Raw genomic sequence first — 19,689 nt, forward strand, 5'->3', positions numbered from 1 at the left:
TTGATTTTGAGATCAAAAGGTCAAAGGTCAAGGTTACCTTCAGGTAAAAAATGTTATGTTGGCAGTGACCTTAAGCTTAAAAATGGTTTCTGCTCAATAACTAAAGAAAGCTTGTACCCAGGAACTTCATAGTTGTTCATGACTAGTAGATGATTCCTATTGATTTTGAGATCAGTAGGTCAATGGTCAAGGTCACCGTGACCTTGAGGTGAAGAAACTGTTTCCGCTCAATAACTAGAGAACGCTTGCAACCAGGAATTTCATACTTGGTATGCTAGTTGGTCATGACTAGAAGATGACCCATATTGATTTTGAGATCACTAGGTCAAAGGTCAAGGTTGCCATGACCTTGAAGTGAAGAAAAAGTTTCCGCTCAATAACTAAAGATCCTTTGGTTTCAGGAACTTCATACTTGGTAAGCTAGTTGTTCATGACTAGAAGATGACCCCTATTGATTTTCAGATCAAAAGGTCAAAGGTCAAGGTTACCTTCAGGTAAAAAATGATACGTTGGCGGTGACCTTAAGCTTAAAAATGGTTTCTGCTCAATAACTTAAGAACGCTTGTACCCAGGAACTTCATTCTTGGTACGCTAGTCGGTCATGAGTAGTAGATGACCCCTATTGATTTTGAGATCAGTAGGTCAAAGGTCAAGGTTGCCATGACCTTGAGTTGAAGAAATGGTTACCGCTCAGTAACTAAAGAACACTTGCACCCAAGAACTTAATACTTGGTATGCAAGTTGGTTATGTAGATGATCCCTTTTGATGTTGTGATCAGTAGGTAAAAGGTCATGGTCACGATGACTGTGAGCTGAAAAATGGTTTCCGATCAATAATTGAATAACGCTTGCGCCCAGGAACTTCATACAATGCAAACTTCGTTTACATTTTCCATGATTAATCAACAACACTTTCTTCTCTTCACTATTTAATATAATCGAATAAACCAAACTTCACTGTTGGTTTGTCTCCAGTCCAAAGTTACAAATTTCATGTCCATCATTTATTTTTTCTCAGCCACGACCACACAATAGGGGAGACAAGCGCTTTTTCAAAAAAGCAATCTCTAGTTCATTTCATTTTTGTTAAGTTAACAGGAAGTCAAGATGAAAATTCAACGAAGCATAGTCCCGGTGACAATACAAGGATACGATAGTGATGCCTTCAAAAAGCTCCTGAATATAATTTTCCTGTCTATGTTTTGGCGTTTTCCTAATTCATTTGATTCAATATTACTCGTAGAGTGTGTTATTTTGTAGATGCTATCAATCTATGTCAATGTACGAAAGTCGGATTACAAAATGCTTTCAATACTGCACCATGTTTAATGCCAACACAGACACTCTTATTTCTAAGAAAATCAACCAGACAGAGAAAGGCTTTTCGGATTCGGATGTTAGCCAAAACATTATGTGACGAAAACTCCTCAATGCATGTTCTTTTATTCACAGGATATTCCTTGAAAATATTTCATGATAAAAACAATTTTGTGTTAGAACACATATGTAATTTCCGTCGTAGTGTATATAACGAATGAACCGGTTACTGTACAATGTAATTTTGTGACAGATTTATTTGAAGATGTGCATCCGTATTCTGAAACTCGAATACTTCAAGGTCTCTGTCTGTCTTTGGTAAGTGGATTTGATGACCCTATAATTGTACATGACTTTTGCGCACGCTGTAAACGTACACTAATCATTCTGGACACCAAACAAAATCTCATTTCTGCGTCACGCACAAAATATATTCCAGCTCTATTTCAATTTCGCATTGATAATAAACGTACTCGAAGATTAAAATAAACACACAATATAACTGAAGTCTGATTTACATATTTAACACATAAAGTCAAGAAACGTGTTTGCTGCGAACGTTTGCTGTTTGGTTCCCAACTTGCAGTGTTTGCGCTACGTTGCAAAAGGGATACAGAACAGAATGTGAGGTTACGTTAGTCAAACGCTATTCCTACTGAATGCATTGCATGAACATATCAAGGCAATCTAAATTTTAGAACAAACACACATTCCGACACAAAAATCAACAAATTGAGGAGTTGCATTCGATAAATGTATAATAAGGATGGAAAACTCGCTTGCTGACTTCGATATCCTAGAAATTGTTGTCTGTGAAAGATGTAAGACGTTGTTTAGCGAGCGCGCTTTTTCCCTCACTGAATGTATGTCATGATAGAGTTGTATGCGTTAATGACTGCGTTTGGGTTGCATGTGGCATAGATGATTTAAATAAAAACACTTTTTTTCTTAATGCAAACATGACACCCCTTCGTTGATGCCAATGTGTTTGGCCTTCTCTTAGGAGTTGGCATTGTTGACAGGCAGCTGTTTGTTGTATATGTTTAGATTGGTGCAATTTATTATTCCTCGAACCGGAACTAACCAAAAGAAAAGTAAGGGCCAATACATATTGAATGCAATCTTGATTAATTCCAAAGAAAAGATGCACTTTGAACACCAACCAAGCTAATGTTAAACTATATATGCATTTTTCTCCGCTTAACGTAAGGGATCCACAATACGTATGAGATAAATTTTCATGGCGAAAATGCGATTCTTTTATGCTGCCATAGAATGTTTTATGTTCTAAGAAAGCAAACCCATGTCCTTAAATTTCGACCCTACCACTTACTTAAAGGAACAAGCTCATGTTTTAGCACCAAAAACAGTTGTCCCGTTAATGCATACTCTTTGATACCAAAATTGCATAAAAATGCAAGTAGAGTCTAAAAACTGCTGTTGAAATTGGAAGCGAATCCACACCGGTACACGAAAGAAAATATATTTTATTCACTCGCAAAAAGGGACCCATATCTAGCTGATGAAAATTAAAACCTTTATCAAACATGAATGCTAGCATCACGTGATAATGGCACAAGCAACCTATAACGCTAGAGCTTTATGCTGAATGTCATTAGTAACGCATTTCAAAATTGTTAACATAAATGTAATTGGTATTAAATTTGGGATACGTCATTTTGCAATTATATTTATTCCATTTCCTTTTCCCGTTCGGACCTTTAGATATAAACGTGTTTGTCATTGTTCTGTCGACATTTATTATGTTTGAAATATATTTTGCATAAGGTCTTACGGATAAAACTAATTAATAATGATTTTCGGAGAAATGTTATTGTATGTCTTGTGCAATACATACAGGGTTGTCTGGCTGTTAATATTCCAGTTATAGAGAGCCATTTTTGTTCTGTCTAGTATACACACACACAAGCATTGTTACGAAACTCTTAAATTTTAACCAAGTATCCCGTACTGTTATATTTCAATTAATTAATAATATGTTCGCACTATAGTCTCCCAGCTTCAGCCAACAATCATCGATACGATATTAAGGTACATGAAGAGTAAATGGCTGTTGTTAAGGGATTAAAGTGTTGCACGGAGATTAGCGTATTAATCAGTGATAAACGTTGTTTATTATTCAACATACACCATATAACTTCATTAACCTAGTGTGATGAATTAGCAAATAAATATTTATGCAAAAAGCTGCAGAAACAATCAGCAAATAAAGCCACATATTATATAAGTCTACTAGGAAAGGCAAGCGTACAAAACCAAACGATAGCAAAATAAAATTTTGTTTTACATTATACCTTACATATAAATGTGTCCTGCATATATATATATATATATATATATATATATATATATATATCTACTACAGATATTAAGGTGACCATATATATATTAATCTAGGCATTATGGGGACCGCTGGATTAAGGCGACAAAAATTGGTCTCCTTAATATTTTCAGTCCAGATTTGATGTATCAAATGTCAATAAAAATGTCCATTGACAGTAAGTTGATAAGCTTGAATGTTTATTTACGAGATCATTTCATTGTTTTAAATCTTATTATCTTTTAATATTAAAAAAAATATTCTTAAACTTTTGTGTGTGTATATTTGTGTATCCATAAAAATAGCTATTAAGGCGACCAGGGAAAAAATCATAATTTTGGTCAAAAATAGCTATATACTAAGCATTTTTTATTTGTTTTACTTTATTTAAAGCCTATTGTATAATATCCCGAAGTTTCATTCCATAAAATACAGAAATAAGGAAATTCGATATTTCGTGTACCATCAACATCCAAATTTTCAAGTATACAGAAATTTAACTTTCCGGAATATAACGGAAATTTTCGGGTATCTCCGTGGTACCATCTCCGTGCAATTATGCAGTATGGCGTTCATCTCTTACGGAAAGAGAATGGTAACTTGGTAAGTGTTTAAAATACATATTCAACGTTTTTTCGTTTATTTTTATGACTTTTGTACAGTAGTATAAATCGTCCACCCTTTGGATGAAAAGCAAATGATTTATCCGGATTTTGTTCATCCGAAACTAAATCACTAGTATCAACATCCGGTGTAATTTTTGCTTGTATTTTGGAGAAACTCGATTGATTTCTAACAAACTTGGTTTACCACTACATCGTCGCTTATTATTATTTGGTATGTTCCAATCTAAAAAGGGATTTGCTCCCTTAACATCTCAGATTTTAATAAATAAAAGACGAAATGATACAAATGCCTTACATTTTGTTCGTCAATGTCATGTCATTAGTCATTCTCACCACCTTTAAATAGCAGAACAGAACGAACACTATCACCAATTCGTATTGTGGCTTTTTGCATGTGTCTTAAATTCTCATATTTGATAATAAATGCAACAATAAAATATTTCCCTTATTCTGCCACAGTTATGCACCAGTCAATTGTAACCATGGCCCCCAGGCAGGTCTTGTTTATACCAGGGATTGCAGGGGAAATGGGCCATGTTTTTACGTTCCAGGTGGACCGGCAGTGCTGAGTGAATGCGTGTTATTGTTTTTGCGCTGAAAACAGGGAATGGGCCTAACCTAGGATGTCCCCAGGGGCATTTGACGGGGATCTGGTCATTTCGTAACCTTACCATTTCGTAACTGCTGAATCTTGGTTATTTCGTAACCATTTTGTCAGTCAATTCGTAACCGTCAAGAAATCAATTGCTCATATGGTAACCACCATTTAACAAGGTGATAAATAGTACACTTAGCACCTCGTTAAGTGTATTGTTCGAACCTGGATGTATATGGCACAGCAACCAAGACACCAATTGGAAGACATTACTCAAATTCTCACTAGTAACAAGCCAATAATTTATGTTACTCAATAGTTATTAGATATATATATATCATGCTAAATTAGAAATGATTTGTCATTACGTCAAAATTCTTTCAGCAATCGTATAGTTTCAACTTGGAATAATTTGCCACATGAATTAGTGAACACCACATCTGTGAATGCCTTCAAGGCAGGTCTTGATAAACTTTGGAAAAACAAACGATTTGATACTTCTGAAGTATATTAAGTCATACCGAAGGCGGAGAACTTACAGACGAAGCAGTTTAAAGGGATTTACTAGCCTTTTAGGGCTAAAGAAGTTCCCTAGATGACAAAAGGTATACTACCAAAATATGTTAATTATTTTCTTACATTTTGCTTACTTGTAAACAATAATTTAAGACTGATCGCGATGTATTTTTGAGTAAAATTACGTGTCAAAATAATTCTGTGTATTAGGAATTCGCGAATCACGTGTCATTTTGTTTTGACAGCCGGTACGTCATTAAATATTACACCTGTGATGTTATGTTAATACGATAATCGATAATGATGATTGCGCTGTGGATTGACTGTCGCGCGATAATCAAACGATAATCAAACTTGTGAAAAGAAAATTGATTAAAACATTTATTTGTTTGTTGCAGAAAATAAAGAACTAGAAACGTTTTTTTAGTGATCATTTTGAAGGGTTGTTTTATCTTAAGACTTCTATGATTGAATCAAATTAGAGCGGTGCTTTAATTAAACTATCAAACATACTAAACAAGCATTAAATTACGAGAGTTGTTTTATTTCAAGACTTGGAAAAAAGATGGTTATAAAAACGCAGAAATGTTTAATTATGCTTATCACTTTTGCAAGTGCTTTAATCATGTCTCAACCTCCGTCTAAACGTCGGAGAATTGAACTGTCCCTAGAGGACAAAAGCCTTTAAAGGTTAACTCAGTTAATATATTGAGTAACATTACTCTGTACATCGAATCCCCACTAAACCGGAATCCTCACTAAACCGGAAATTTTGCCCAGTCCGGACCTTGTCCGGTTTAGTGAGTTTCCAATGTATTAATTTCCAATAACAAGATACAAAATTAAACATATCGACACATTTTTAATACAATAAGCATATAAAAAGCGCATACTCTCATTCGGCAAACTCACTACATTTTACAATACTTCTATGCAATTTAAAAAAATGAAATTCTAAAGTTATATGGTCTATATATTTAAAAAATATTGGCTTAAGGTCACAATTCCTCTCAATGGTAGAACATCTATGAATTAAAAAATTATTACATTTAATATTCAGCCTACTTATAATATTTCCTTCGCAACATAAAAAAATAGCTAGTGTGAATGTTTCTATTTGTCATAGTTTCAGAGTTTATTGGCAAATCGCACTACACTATTAGGAATAAAGAAGGAATACATCTACTAGATTTAACTTTGTTTATGTTGTTATTTTTATGTTTTATACTTACAGTAAACTTATTTTGTAAATTCAAATGGTATTAAATTAATTCCTCATAATTATAGGAGTCAACGGTTAAGATATGACCATTCGATTTCTTAACGGTTACGAATTGACTAACACAATGGTTACGAAATGACCAACAGTGAGCGGTTACGAAATGACCATAATTCATTTGACAGGGCTTTTACCAGCTGTTTGTCTGTGCAGAGCGGGAATTTTACCTGGGATTGGCTGGACCGAAAGTCAAAGTCCCCGCTATAAGCAGGACCTTGGGGGCCCATGCTGCAATTGACTGTTGCATTATTTGGATTTTTTCTTAACTTTACGCCACGCCCCCCTACAGTATTTTATAGTCAAGTTTAGTAACATTTATTTACAGAAATTGGATAACTTAACAAGTAAAGAAAACTGTACTGAGCTTTTGAACAAACCTACATACTTATAAATCAAAATTGATATTTTAGGGTCTACACTGAATAAACCCAAAATGTTAGTTTTGAATTGCTAAATTCGAACAGTATTTAGTCTATCCACACAAAATTTACAGGATCATCAGATAAAAAATTTTCTAAAAATTCTCTGTTTGCCAAATAGGGAAGACAGGTTTAAGTGGGGTTAAAAGGTTGCTATCAAAGTGTGACCAAAAAAAAACTGTTCAAAATTGTGAGTATTCATTTATCTTTCGTTCAGTAAAGAGCATGCAATGGCATAGTGGTTGGATTAGATAATCTGACAGCGGTGCTGGACGTCAGGAGTTCAAATATTGTTGTGAGTTCAATGTACCAAAAGAATACCTTTGGAATACACAATTATCTATAAAAATGGCAGAGCAAATTGCCCATATTGTAGTAATGTCTTAGATCCAACTTGGATAACTTGGACACAGTAAACGGTTCACACCAAGGGAAATTCTCAGATAAAACAGCGCTTATGAACTTGAACATTACATTTTTCATTGAGACAAAGAAAAAACATTATTGCTGATCTTCTGAAAACAAATCTTGGATTTAAACTAATCACCAACAAAAATATATGCATTTTAATCACACAATGTAAACAACTGCGCCACAGATCTTATCTGTATGTTTAGGGTTTTTAAAATTTAGCATTTAAATATAGATTAGCATACTGGTAGGTCTGGTTGGTCTGTTGCTTTAGATGCTAAGTAAACATAATGTCAGTGATTTCATCACTATTTCTATTTAAATATCAGTTTTCTTCTTCAGAGCTTCTCACATTTGCACCATTTTTTACCATTTGAATCATAAAAAGATAACAAACAAACACGGATGGAACATTTGAAAATACAATTCAGTTGGTTTCTATTTTCTTGCTCATTTTTGCTTGAAATTATTCTGCTTGAATGTGATTTTTGTTGCTTAAATTTGAACTTAACTCTTTGTGAATATTTAAGGAATGTAAGGGGTCAGATTTCAGATTGCTCATTATTTCTGGAACACTAAATACTTTATTTGATTGTGTACACTGCACTTTCTTGTTAAGCATTCATCCAAATCATTTGGGTAAATATTGGCAGAAAAACTGCTTTTAGATTTATACTGGTCATCAAAACCGGCACTGACAAAACATAAGATGTGTTTAATTAATGTGCGGGAAAGAGGTTTAAAGGTGTCCGCCCACAACGAAATACTTGCGGGTCACAGTACCCCTTCAAGTAGTTCTTGAAAAAAAATTATTCTGTCAGGTAGCGTTTGATTATGTGTACATTGTATCCTTGTATGTATTTTCAAGTGTACACATGATTTATATAAGGTTTGTACAATTTTAGTTTTATTTAAATTTTAAAATTTTGACATTTTTTTAAGATTTGCCTGCCCCTGTCTAAACACTTTAATTCTTGGTCTTTGGACTATTGTCTGCAACTTCAAAACACACTTTTTTGAACAGGACACATTTTTCTGATATTTTATCCAGTTTGATTGCAATATAAGTTGTATTTATCAATCAAGTAAAAAATGACATTTATATTTCCATAATAACCTGGTAGTTATTTGTTAATTTGTTTTAATTCATGGATAGGTTTATTGCGAGTGTCATGGAAAGCTGGAACTTTTCAGTACACAACATGCAAACTGAGAATGAACTGTGTGTGCCGGCTTTGTGAACAAAAACGCAAGGCGGCTATGGTAAGTTGCGTCAAGATATCCTTGGGACCCACCCCCCCCTGGACACGCAATACAATTCGTGTTTCGCTGATCTGTTGGCTGGGATCAGATCATCCATTTGGGGATTTAGATATGTTACCCCAGCCAACAGGCTGCATGTTTAATTTTACTCAATACTAAGCTTTGTTTTAGTGCGAACATCAACATGTTTATCTAATTGCAGTTGCTGCTTGGGACAATAAAGTTAAGTCAGCAACCGTCTACCAGACTGCAAGATTCATCTCTTCCAAAGGATGTCGTACCTTTCCAGGTGGGTGTGCATTGATTGATTGATTGATCGATTGATTGATTGTGAGTTTGTGTAAATGAATAACTGTGAAACCATAACCAAATGTTGGGCTGTAAAGGTGTGTATGTGCATGTTTCACATATTCTCCGTCCTGGTTGGCATACTGGACTACTCAGACACTCTGCCATGAATGTTAGAGAGTTTAAAGCTATTTCTTATTTTCCTGTGTAACTATATTGATGTTAGATTAAATTTACGCCGCCGTGTTACTGAGTAACAATTTGAAATTGGGCCAAAATCATCAAGCTAGAGCTTTGCATAATCTTTTTCAAACTTCTGCGAGATTTCTGCCCTTGACAATATTTGCTCGCAGCCCCCCTCAAAGTTGCACTTCGTTCAGTATTTCAAAGCTTACGGATACACTTTTTTGTTAATTTGAGATCTTAATGTGGCTACTTCTAACTAAATAGATGCTCAAAGTAACTAGATGCTCTGGGTGTTCACTGGGTGACAAAGGCTACCCAGTATTGGTTGTTTCTTTTTTCTGAAAAGATGTTTCTAGTGAATTGCCCAGTTGCAGTGGTTTTGACGCCACAGAACCAGCATAGCTCCATGACAGATATATATGTTTTCGTCAATGATGTCAGTACTGCTGTATTGGAGGCCTCACAATTTCTGTGTGGAAATGTCATCTGATACACTCATAACGGCGTATTTCTAGCATAGCTTTCATAAGTGCATGGCCATTCTCTGTCATTTTCAGATACACTGTGTTTTGTGTGGATAAGAAATGCAGAGTGGTACCACCAATCACCTAAGCCACCATTCCCCTAACAGACAATAGGCTCATGGGGACAGTTCCTGCAATTTACAGAAAAGCTCTCAATTGTAGCCCTACGAACATCAGGTAAGCGATAAATCTGGACTTCAAGATATCTCTGTACTCACTGTAAGTTTATACTTCATTTGAACAAAACATAGGGCCGAATTCAGAACAATCACTCTCACTCACACTCAATGAGTTAATCCTCTGTAATCACATAACGGTCGAGATATTTTCGAGTGAAAGGTATATCTGTATTCACAGGTGTGAGTGAGACTCAAGTGTTTTGCGTGAGTGGGACATTTGTGAGTGCTCGGCTAGGCCACTTGAACCGCCCTTGAGGATTGGTTGTGAATAGGAATTGAATGAGTGTATGTGAAAAAAGTACATGGCAAGTAGAAAAGATGAAATATATCAAATATTTGGAACAAATAAGGGACATGCTCGTTCCCAGACAATATTTAAGAGAATGGGATAATCCATTGAAGTACATGTTCATTCAATAACGTGGCCATCTATAAACAAAACAAATTCAAAAGGATGCGCCTATCATATATTTGTTTTGTTTCGCAATGATCTTGAACCCCCAGCAATGTTGATGTTTGCAATTCATCAATGGCTGCAAAGACAGGCAGCTAAAGGTACGTGAAGTTAGCATCCTAGCGGCATGAAGTTAGCGGCCTAGTGGCGTGAGATTGGCGGACTAGCGGCCTAAATTTGTTATCTATTTCAAGGCTCAATGGTTTAAATGGGAAATATGATAAATCAATGTTTTTAGTCGTACATTAGCGGCCTTAAATTGTTTTCTACTTCAGAGCATTTTTATATGAGTTTTCTTCTAAATCAATGCTAAAATAATTGTTTTCCTATGCAAAATACATCACGCTTGAGCGGTCTTGCGGCGTGAACTTGGCGGCCTGGTGGCCTGGCGGCCTAAAAATCCCCAAAACTCAATCCAGAAGCCCAGGAAAAGGGGGAAATGCTGATATTGGCTAAAGGATGTTGATTTATGAAAAGGACATTTAATTTATCATTGTTTTAGAAAAGAACGCATATAAAATGCTTTGGAATAGGAAACAATTTTAGGCCGCTAGTCACATGAGGCGGCTAGGCCGCCAGGCTGCTAACTTGACGCCGCTAGGCCATTTCATAGCGTGGTAAGGGAATTGATATGTATTTTCCAGCCTTCATTCAGCTGGATTATTATTACTATTATTATTATTATTATTATTATTATCATTTTCATTTCATCTGACATCATCAGCAGCACCACCACCAGCAGCAGCACCACCAACACCACCAAATCATCATCAACATCATCATTATTATTATTATTATTATTATTATTATTATTATTATTATTATTATCGTCATTTTCATCCATTTTCCCCTACATTTCTTGAGTTGTTTTTCACTCCGAGGTGTTATTTCCCCATAAGAAGTAGATTCATTCGCTAATTCTATCCATCTGCTATTTTTTCAACTTCCATTTTTTCAACTTCCATATATTATTTTCAAACGCCCAAGACCGCTTTATGTAGAATACAAAAGCAAGATTATATATGAATACATATTTAAATTACGTGATACAATGGAAAACGGCTACATATTTAAAACAGCAACAACAACGACAACAAAAAACATGCATTTAAACGTATTTTGCAACAGTTATTTACAACCCAAAACGTTTATTTTTATTAACCAATTGTTTAAATGTAAATTTCAGTTTCAGAATAACACTTATTATCATTTGTTTGTTGCCTATAACTAACAATAAGGTACTCAAATCTCAAATAAACATATGTTTACAATGTATAATGTAAACATCACCATAGTCAAACAGATAATCCGATATGATCATGTAAACATACGTGTATAATTATATACTGTATTGCTCACTTGATGAAGTGGAGTGTTAGCGAGGCGTGTGAATACGAACAGATCACTTGAGTGTCACTCCCCATATTCCACTCAAGTGATCATTTGAGTGTCCCTTACGGGAATGTGGTTGGAGTGTGAGTGGAGAGTGGATGTTCTGAATTTCGGCCCTTACAATTTCAGCATCAAAATCCAGGTTAAGATCCCAGACCGAACTTTGTCTCCTTCATTAAACTTAATTTCAGATGTTCTATAAGCCACATACATGTTCACTACTTATGACGGATAAGAACTTTCGCAAATTGATTATAAATGCGTTTTCCCAGATTTACACCCTCCTCTTGCAGATACTGCCGATGGTGAAGCTTGGGTGCACCGGGCCGGTTTTCCAGCCGTGTGGAATCAACATCTCCAGCTGAACTGGGGCCGGGAATTATATAAGACTCCTTAGCAGCATGGTGAGCTTTTGCGTATTTATTTCCAGGCTCATATACCCGGCCAGGACTTCTGCGTTTAAGCTTTCCTTTCGTCATTTTTTTAAATAACGTATCTCAAGTCTTTCAATGAAATCACAACTGTGACACCTTTGGAGACTAGATTTAAATTAAGGAACCATTATGTGTAGAAAGCCTTTTGGGTGATTTAAAATCAAATTAGTAAACAGGATTCTCATGGTTCATGGTTTATAATTGGCCTTGTGGACCTTTCATTCTTTACTTTGGTAACAGCCGCTTAAGTATGTAAGAAGGGGGGGGGGGTACAGATGTGATAGTAAACAGTGTTTAATATGGTATATTTGTTTTTATTTTATCACCATTTTGAAGGTAATGATTGTGTTAAATCAGGGATAAGTAACAAGTTTAACACAAACACTGTAACATGTTTTTTATTTCAAATAAATCTATAAATTATCTCTGGAGAATTTAGTCTGATCTCCATTTCTCAGAAAATGTAGCTGTCTAAGTGCCTATTCCATCAATGAGTATCACTGTCTTTAAATTGCTGTTGCGGTACAGTTTAAATAGCAAAAGTTTTATGGCCCTGCTTGTTTGCAACTCCTCATTCATTTTTGTACAACGAGAAAAGTAAGGGAATTCTAGAGATTTACTAGAATTATGGATTGTTTTTCTTGAGTTACACAGTACATAAGGAGGAATAAGTGTGTACACAACTCCTCATTTTATTCCTGTTTATTATTTATATATGTAACATAGATGTGTACAAGACTTAGAAACATGACATAAAAGAGCTCACTTTGATAAATTTTCTCAGAGAAAGATATCTTTACTGTTAAAGTAAGAACTTTTACTGCATAGTAAGTAATGTCTTCTGCTCATCTTTATGAAATCATTACATGGAATGGAAGCTTCCCAAGATACATTTCCACATGGCGCAGCTCATTTATATATATTGCTGATGGATTGTTTAGAAAGGGACAGTTTTAATAGGACAAAATGTTTTAATCGCCATTTTACAGAGTGCCAGCCAGTCATTGCTGTTCTTTTCATTGCTGAGGATGACAGTCCTGCCAACATAACAGTTTGTTCAATAACAGGTAAAAAACTGGTCTCACTTTACATTTTCAACCACTGCCAGATAATATAATCTTATATAATGATAACTCCTTCTTCACAACTGGTGTTAAATATATAATGATTAAACTAACAATAAAATGGAAATTATGCTCTTTAAACTCAGAACCATTATTGACTGTCTGATGCTACTGGTAAATGAACTGGTCTTGATGTCCTTTTCTTGAGATAATAACTATTTGCATATTACCCCGGTACTACTATTGTACATTCAATAGAAAATCGTCTTGTTTGTATCGTTAAATGGCTTTATAATGTTCCCCACTTCCTGATTCTTGAAAATTATGTGAACAAATGACAATCCTACTACCATTTAAAGTTTGATTAAATTTCGGACAAATGTGTGTGTTTAAATTTGCCTTCTGCTTAAAGTAAGGGTATATATACTGGGCAAGAAGAGCTGAATTTCATCGTGAATGACAGTGATTATCCATAGTTTGAATTTGGTTCGGACATGTTTGACGGGAATTTAAAGACATTTTTTGTCATCATTTTCGCATACATTGTTTCATTCCAAGATAAAAAATATAACCTTTTTCAAAATGTTCAATCTGTGAGAGTGCAGCTTTAATAGACCAGTAAAGACTTGTCGATGTGAAACTAAACTCTCAATCAAACTTTGGTAAAAGATCAAATGCGGGGCTCCGTGTGCGGCATAGACTGTGTTAATATTTATTTAATATGATGAAGAGCTAGTTAAGTTATTTTTGTTAAAAGTCTTCATTTGAAGCAAAATATGTTGCAATACCCTGTATGAATTTTCTTCACTGGATATTGATTCATAAAAAAACATTGCTCCAGGGTGCGGAGCTATTTTTTGCTATATGTCTATATGGAAAAATCTTCTCCTCAGAAGTCAACTTTGTTCCCCAATGTGCAAGGCACAATCGGTGAAAATAATTTCAATAAAAGTCACTGATTATTATTATTGTTATTATTATTAATAAACTTTTACTATTTCAGGAGACAAACAGAAACACAGAGGTGCTATACATTCTGATTGAAAAACAAAAGCTTCTCCCATCATTTTGGCGTGGCTCAGATCAAGAGGAGAATTTTAAGAAAGGTAATAACTGAGCAACTAAGAACATGCAAGTTGCACTGGTTAGAGTGTAAGACCCATCTCCCTTCATAAGAATTGATAATCATCACTGTATTAAATCAAGAAATTGAAACGTAAGTGTCTTGTCTTTTGCAGTGTTTTTGAAATATAATATAATTTAAAAAAAACTAAATTATTTAATATGATTGTGAATGTGTGATGTTTTCTTCTGATCATTCACTCTCAAAAACCAGATACTAAAAACATATTTGTAGATTTTTTTGTTTTACTTGTAAATATAGTTTTAAGGTTGTATTTTAGGCAAAGCCTTTTATTCTGCTCAATACAAACTTAAATATTGTAAGAGTTATGGCCCTTTGTAATTTTTAAACAAATACATTTTTTTCATGTTTTTGTAAGCCCATTATTAAGGGACTTTTAATATTTTCACCAGCTGCATTATAAAGTCAGACCAAAAGTGTTCAGTAAGTGTCCAAACAATAAGTTAGAACAAATATTGTTGTAGAATGTTTTGTGAAGACATACAATTGGATTACTTTTGTGTCAATAGGATTAAGGTTTCTGCACATAAAAATTATTTAGAATTGCATTTGGGTCAGTCGGTTCACGTTCAATATTACTTGCAGTATAAGTGGAAGCAGTGACTTAAAATTAATTACCAAACAGTTTCTGCTCAATTGCTTTGAGTTAACATACGAGTTATGAAACTTGGAATACTAGTTCTTGGTGGCATAAATAAAAGACCTTGTTTTGTCACATTGACTTGTTAGCAAGCACTAACTTCCTCTAAATTCTCTTCAGGTGATGATTGGGCACACACAAGAAGACATAGATCACAGGTGTCTAGCCATATGAGTAGATAGGAGTGTCACACTCTGCCAAACTTACTTCATCAGACGAGCAGAAAGCTTCTCAAGATCCCGCACTGCACACTAAGACATAGTCTTTGACTACAACAAGGTGATGAAAGTACAGAGAGGTCCAATTGAAATCAATTCTGTGCTGCGTCATTTCTTCATTCTGGAAGTCGATGGACGTGATTTATCATGGCATAAAGTGTGCAGTTTGCCGACTATCAGCAGTCTTGTTCACCAGCTGTGCAACTTGAGCTGGTAGCTTTATTGCTTGAAGCCACTGCACAAGAGGGGGAAGGTGCAGGCTCATCAAAAAGTCTCAAAAGTTGAAACTAGGAAAAGAAGTTTATCAAGAGTGTGAATCTATTTTGAAAACAATCGTTACAATGATTTGGTTTCCTTTGAAACTTGATACATACTATGAATTGAGATGCTTAAATAAAAAACCGCTATTCAAATATCAGGAAACTGCCTTTTTCATACTAAAGGGTAAATGATGTCGCCATTTCCTGTATGTATTTAAATAAGATATGTCTCCACAATTAATATTTTTAGGGAATTTTTCTCAACCTAATGAATGAGATTAAATTGTACAGCGTTATATGAGCTTAATATGTGTTTTCTCATTCTTTAAAATTGGTGAAAAATTGTCAGAAGATAATTAGACCAGTATCCATTACTGCAATCATACAATCAAATATACAGGGACAAGCCCACTGGGCATATAATATAATTAAACCCTGTTTAGGGGCACGAGGCAAACAGAGTTACTTTCAAACGTTAAAGCTGCACTCTCACACTTTAGATGTTTTGACAACCTTTTTCATTTTATGTCTTCGATTGGAACCATCCAATTTTTGCGAAAAATTAAATCCCAGATTTTTCTATTTAAGTTAAAACATTGATGTTTTTCATGCACTTTTCTTAAACCGTTAGTAACATTAATTTTCGAACGGAAATATGAAATCTGCGATCTGATCTTTTGTCAGCAATCTTTTATCATTGGTTTGCAGATAATTACGCAAAAACTTGCTCATTCCAAGACAAAAAAAGTTGTGGAAACGGTATATCTGTGAGAGTGCAGCTCTAAATGTTTAATTGCTTGATTTTACTACCGTATTAGAAATTACAGGGATTGGGGTATATTTTTAGTGTTTTTATTGCTTGTTTTTGATTCATACAGTCATACTTTATTCTTCAGGGCACAACTTACAAATAGACAAAACTGGAAAATGGTCATATCAAAAGGTCAAAGATAATGCAAGTTGAACAATCATATTGTTCATGGCTTGTATTTTTGGTATATTTTGTTGCATATGCTATAGAAAAGTTGAAAGTTAAAAATAAAATTCATAGTTGAAATGATGGCTTTGAATGGTATTGTCAGATGAGAAACGGCACTATTAAGAAATAGGTATAATGGTACTTTATTTATTTTAATCAATTTTAGATATTATGAAAATTATTATCTTATTTAGTACATGAGACCTTTTAAACAGTTATTGACAATATAACAATGTGTATATGAAGCTTTAGATCAACACTTAAAGCTGCACTCTTACAGATTGTCAGTTTAGACACAAAATTGTCTCAAAATCGGCTGATTTGGTTATCATTCCTTTAATTCAGTCATATTAGATTATTCACAATAGAACCAATCAAAAATGTTTGGTAAAACTGCCGAAAAGTTCATTTACATTAAATTGTTCGTAATGCTTTTAGTCATTGTTCGTAATGCTTTTAGTCATAAAACATCATTTTTTTAAACATAAATATGATGAACTGCAATCTGATCTTTTTTCAGCAGTCTTATATCACTTAAAATTGGGTCTAGACATTTCTGCAAAAAATACTCCATTAATAGACGATCAATAAAAGAGTACCGGTAGTCAAAACGATCAATCGGTGAGATTGCAGCTTTAAATACACCTTTTAAGACCGCTGTAAAATTCCAATGGTTTGCCTAAATCTTTAAAGCTAGCATACTGTTTAATTGACAACCATACTTATTGTTTAAAAGTGTCATGATATCTTTGTACAATGTTTTTATATAATTCATTAAAGAAGTCAAAACAAATTTGTTTATCTTGTAATTTGTTATCTATTATTTAAATGACTCAGACAAAAATGGGAACGTCAGTGCTAGTTCTTTTACTATTAACATCCCATGAAGTTTCTATTGGTGTAGCAGCAAGGAGGTGTTACATTAAGGATGCATCATTTAAACCAAATTATACATTCATATGCACATCATACAGGCGTGTAGCCGCCTATACGTGAATACGCCACTGAATCCACATGATTCTGACAAAAAAATCAACCAAAGTTGCAGTATGCGAACTTGACTACATGAATCTAAAATAGGTTATTTTCCAGTACTAAATAATGCACATTGGAACGTCCAGAATGCACTAGATTGCACCATGGTTTTCAAAATTTTCTGAGGGGGCACGCCCCTGAACCCCCCAGCACATTTATGAATTCACATGAATAGAGGGGTAGCTACGCCCCTGACATAATTGAAACCACAGTGTGGCTAAACAACACTTGTATGTTTATCATACGCAGTGATCTCCCATGGAAATGCAATCGTCAAAGAATCTGAAGGGGCTGTTTATATGGACTAGATTTGAAATGCACCAAGTGTTTAAAAAGTTGATTTCAGTCACGAAGAGAATCAACCATACCCCACACTTGTTGGAGTAAGATGAAATGTCCACTTTCCGCGAGAAAGAAAGTACATTGAAAATGTTCATTTGATTCAATTGACTTTATCTTTTTATAAATATGTTGCAATACATAAAATACGTTATTTGTTATAATTGTTTACCCATGTTGAATTTTATTTGGCAAATTTATAAGAGATTTATATATTAAGAAACTCAGCCGCTAAAGAGGATATGATTATGACATACTTTTTTTTTATATCTTTCGAACATGAGTTTTTGAGTGAATATAAGCGAATGTTTTGAAAATGCATCTTTTACTTGGATTTTATAGATTGTTATTACGAAATAAAGTATGGCGAATCAAACGAAGTGTTAAAGCCAAGCTATTGATGGCTGAAACCCTTCAATAAATGTTGATATGTGCTAAAATATAGTCTTTGAAGTCCAAAATTTTGAAATGCGTTACTAACCCGATTCAACAAAAGGCTGTTGCACAATCAGTTGATTGACATAATCACGTGATAAATCAATAACTTCCATTAAGGTTAAAATAGTCAACGCCTTAGTATGAGTCCCTGTGGGCGAGTGGATAAGCGTTCCGTTTTTTATTCTATGTGTTATCTGCACCCCCATGTGCTTGCTCCCAACTTGAACAAGATTAATTTTTAATACTTTACTGTAAAATGCAATTGAAGTATAAAAGAAAATCAACCTGGTTACTATTATTTCTGCAATTTCAGTACCAAGGAGTAAAATAAATATACATGTAAGTGTTTTCAGATGCATTACGAGGAAAAATATGTTTGGTGCCAAAACATGAGAGAGTCTTTTTAAACGGAAAAGTTTTGGCAGTTACTCAGTCAGTCAGATGGTGATAAATATAATGCATAGCATCATCGCTCTGGAGTACGAGAACGTTGTATACAGAGAATGTTTTTACTGAACATGCGTCTGTTTATTTTGATGCCATAAAAGGTTTAAACTGTTTAAAGGAACTATAACATTATGAAACAACAAATCTGATTACAGATATCAGTGGCAGATCCAGGAATTGACTTAAGAAGGGGTACGTGAAACTCATGGGCTTAATCTTTCCACATCCGCCCCTCCCTCAGAACAGAAATTGAATGGCTTAAAATGTTGGACCGGGGTGGGGGTTAGACTCCCCTAATTTATAGTCCGAAATAGTGCATTTTTATCTTAATATTGTATTTTTTCCCGATATTGACTGAGAACGTATTATAAACGGACGATTCAAAGGGGTGGGGGACGGCGCGCGCGCTGGGACCGACCCCCCCCCCCCCCCTGAATCTGCAATTGAGTACATGCATTAAAACCGTCTCCGTAGCCTATTGGTTAAGGCGTTCTATACCCTTCATCTAATTGACTTAAAACACTTCACACAATTGTTCAGGACCATCAGCCAATGAGGTTACATAACTCCATAATACAAGTTATGGCCCCTGATTGACTTCGGTTAAAGTTTTAGGCAAGTAAAATTTAAGGGGAAGTTGGAATTTAATAAATAAAACTTCCATGGGTCACAATGAACCCAATGAACAATGTTCTTTTATCATGAGCTAACTGTTCAAGCGTTAACAGACACATTTCTGTGCAGACGAAACTTTTATTGTTTTTACAAGCACAGAACTTGTATTTAGCATTTACAGTTTCTATATAATTCAACTGAAAGTTCTATTTAACCATAATATATCAAATATTAAGTCACCATTCACTAGCGGATTGAGAAGGGGGCGCAATTGTCTTTAAAATCG

At 34.6% G+C, this 19,689-nt stretch overlaps 1 long non-coding RNA gene across 2 annotated transcripts; it reads left to right on the plus strand.

Annotated features, from left to right (window-relative positions):
• The first annotated feature begins 3,730 nt into the window (after window positions 1-3,730).
• Window positions 3,731-12,194, plus strand: LOC128234988 (uncharacterized). Of its 2 annotated transcripts, none has more exons than XR_008261096.1 (4): window positions 3,731-4,495; window positions 8,970-9,056; window positions 9,799-9,942; window positions 12,084-12,194. It is a non-coding gene; the product is annotated as an uncharacterized LOC128234988 (long non-coding RNA). The 2 variants fall into 2 exon arrangements; XR_008261097.1 differs by having other exon boundaries at window positions 3,731-4,261.
• Window positions 12,195-19,689: the final 7,495 nt, after the last annotated feature.

Source organism: Mya arenaria, chromosome 5 (genome assembly GCF_026914265.1).
Source record: "Mya arenaria isolate MELC-2E11 chromosome 5, ASM2691426v1".
Taxonomy (NCBI): Eukaryota; Metazoa; Mollusca; class Bivalvia; order Myida; family Myidae; genus Mya; species Mya arenaria.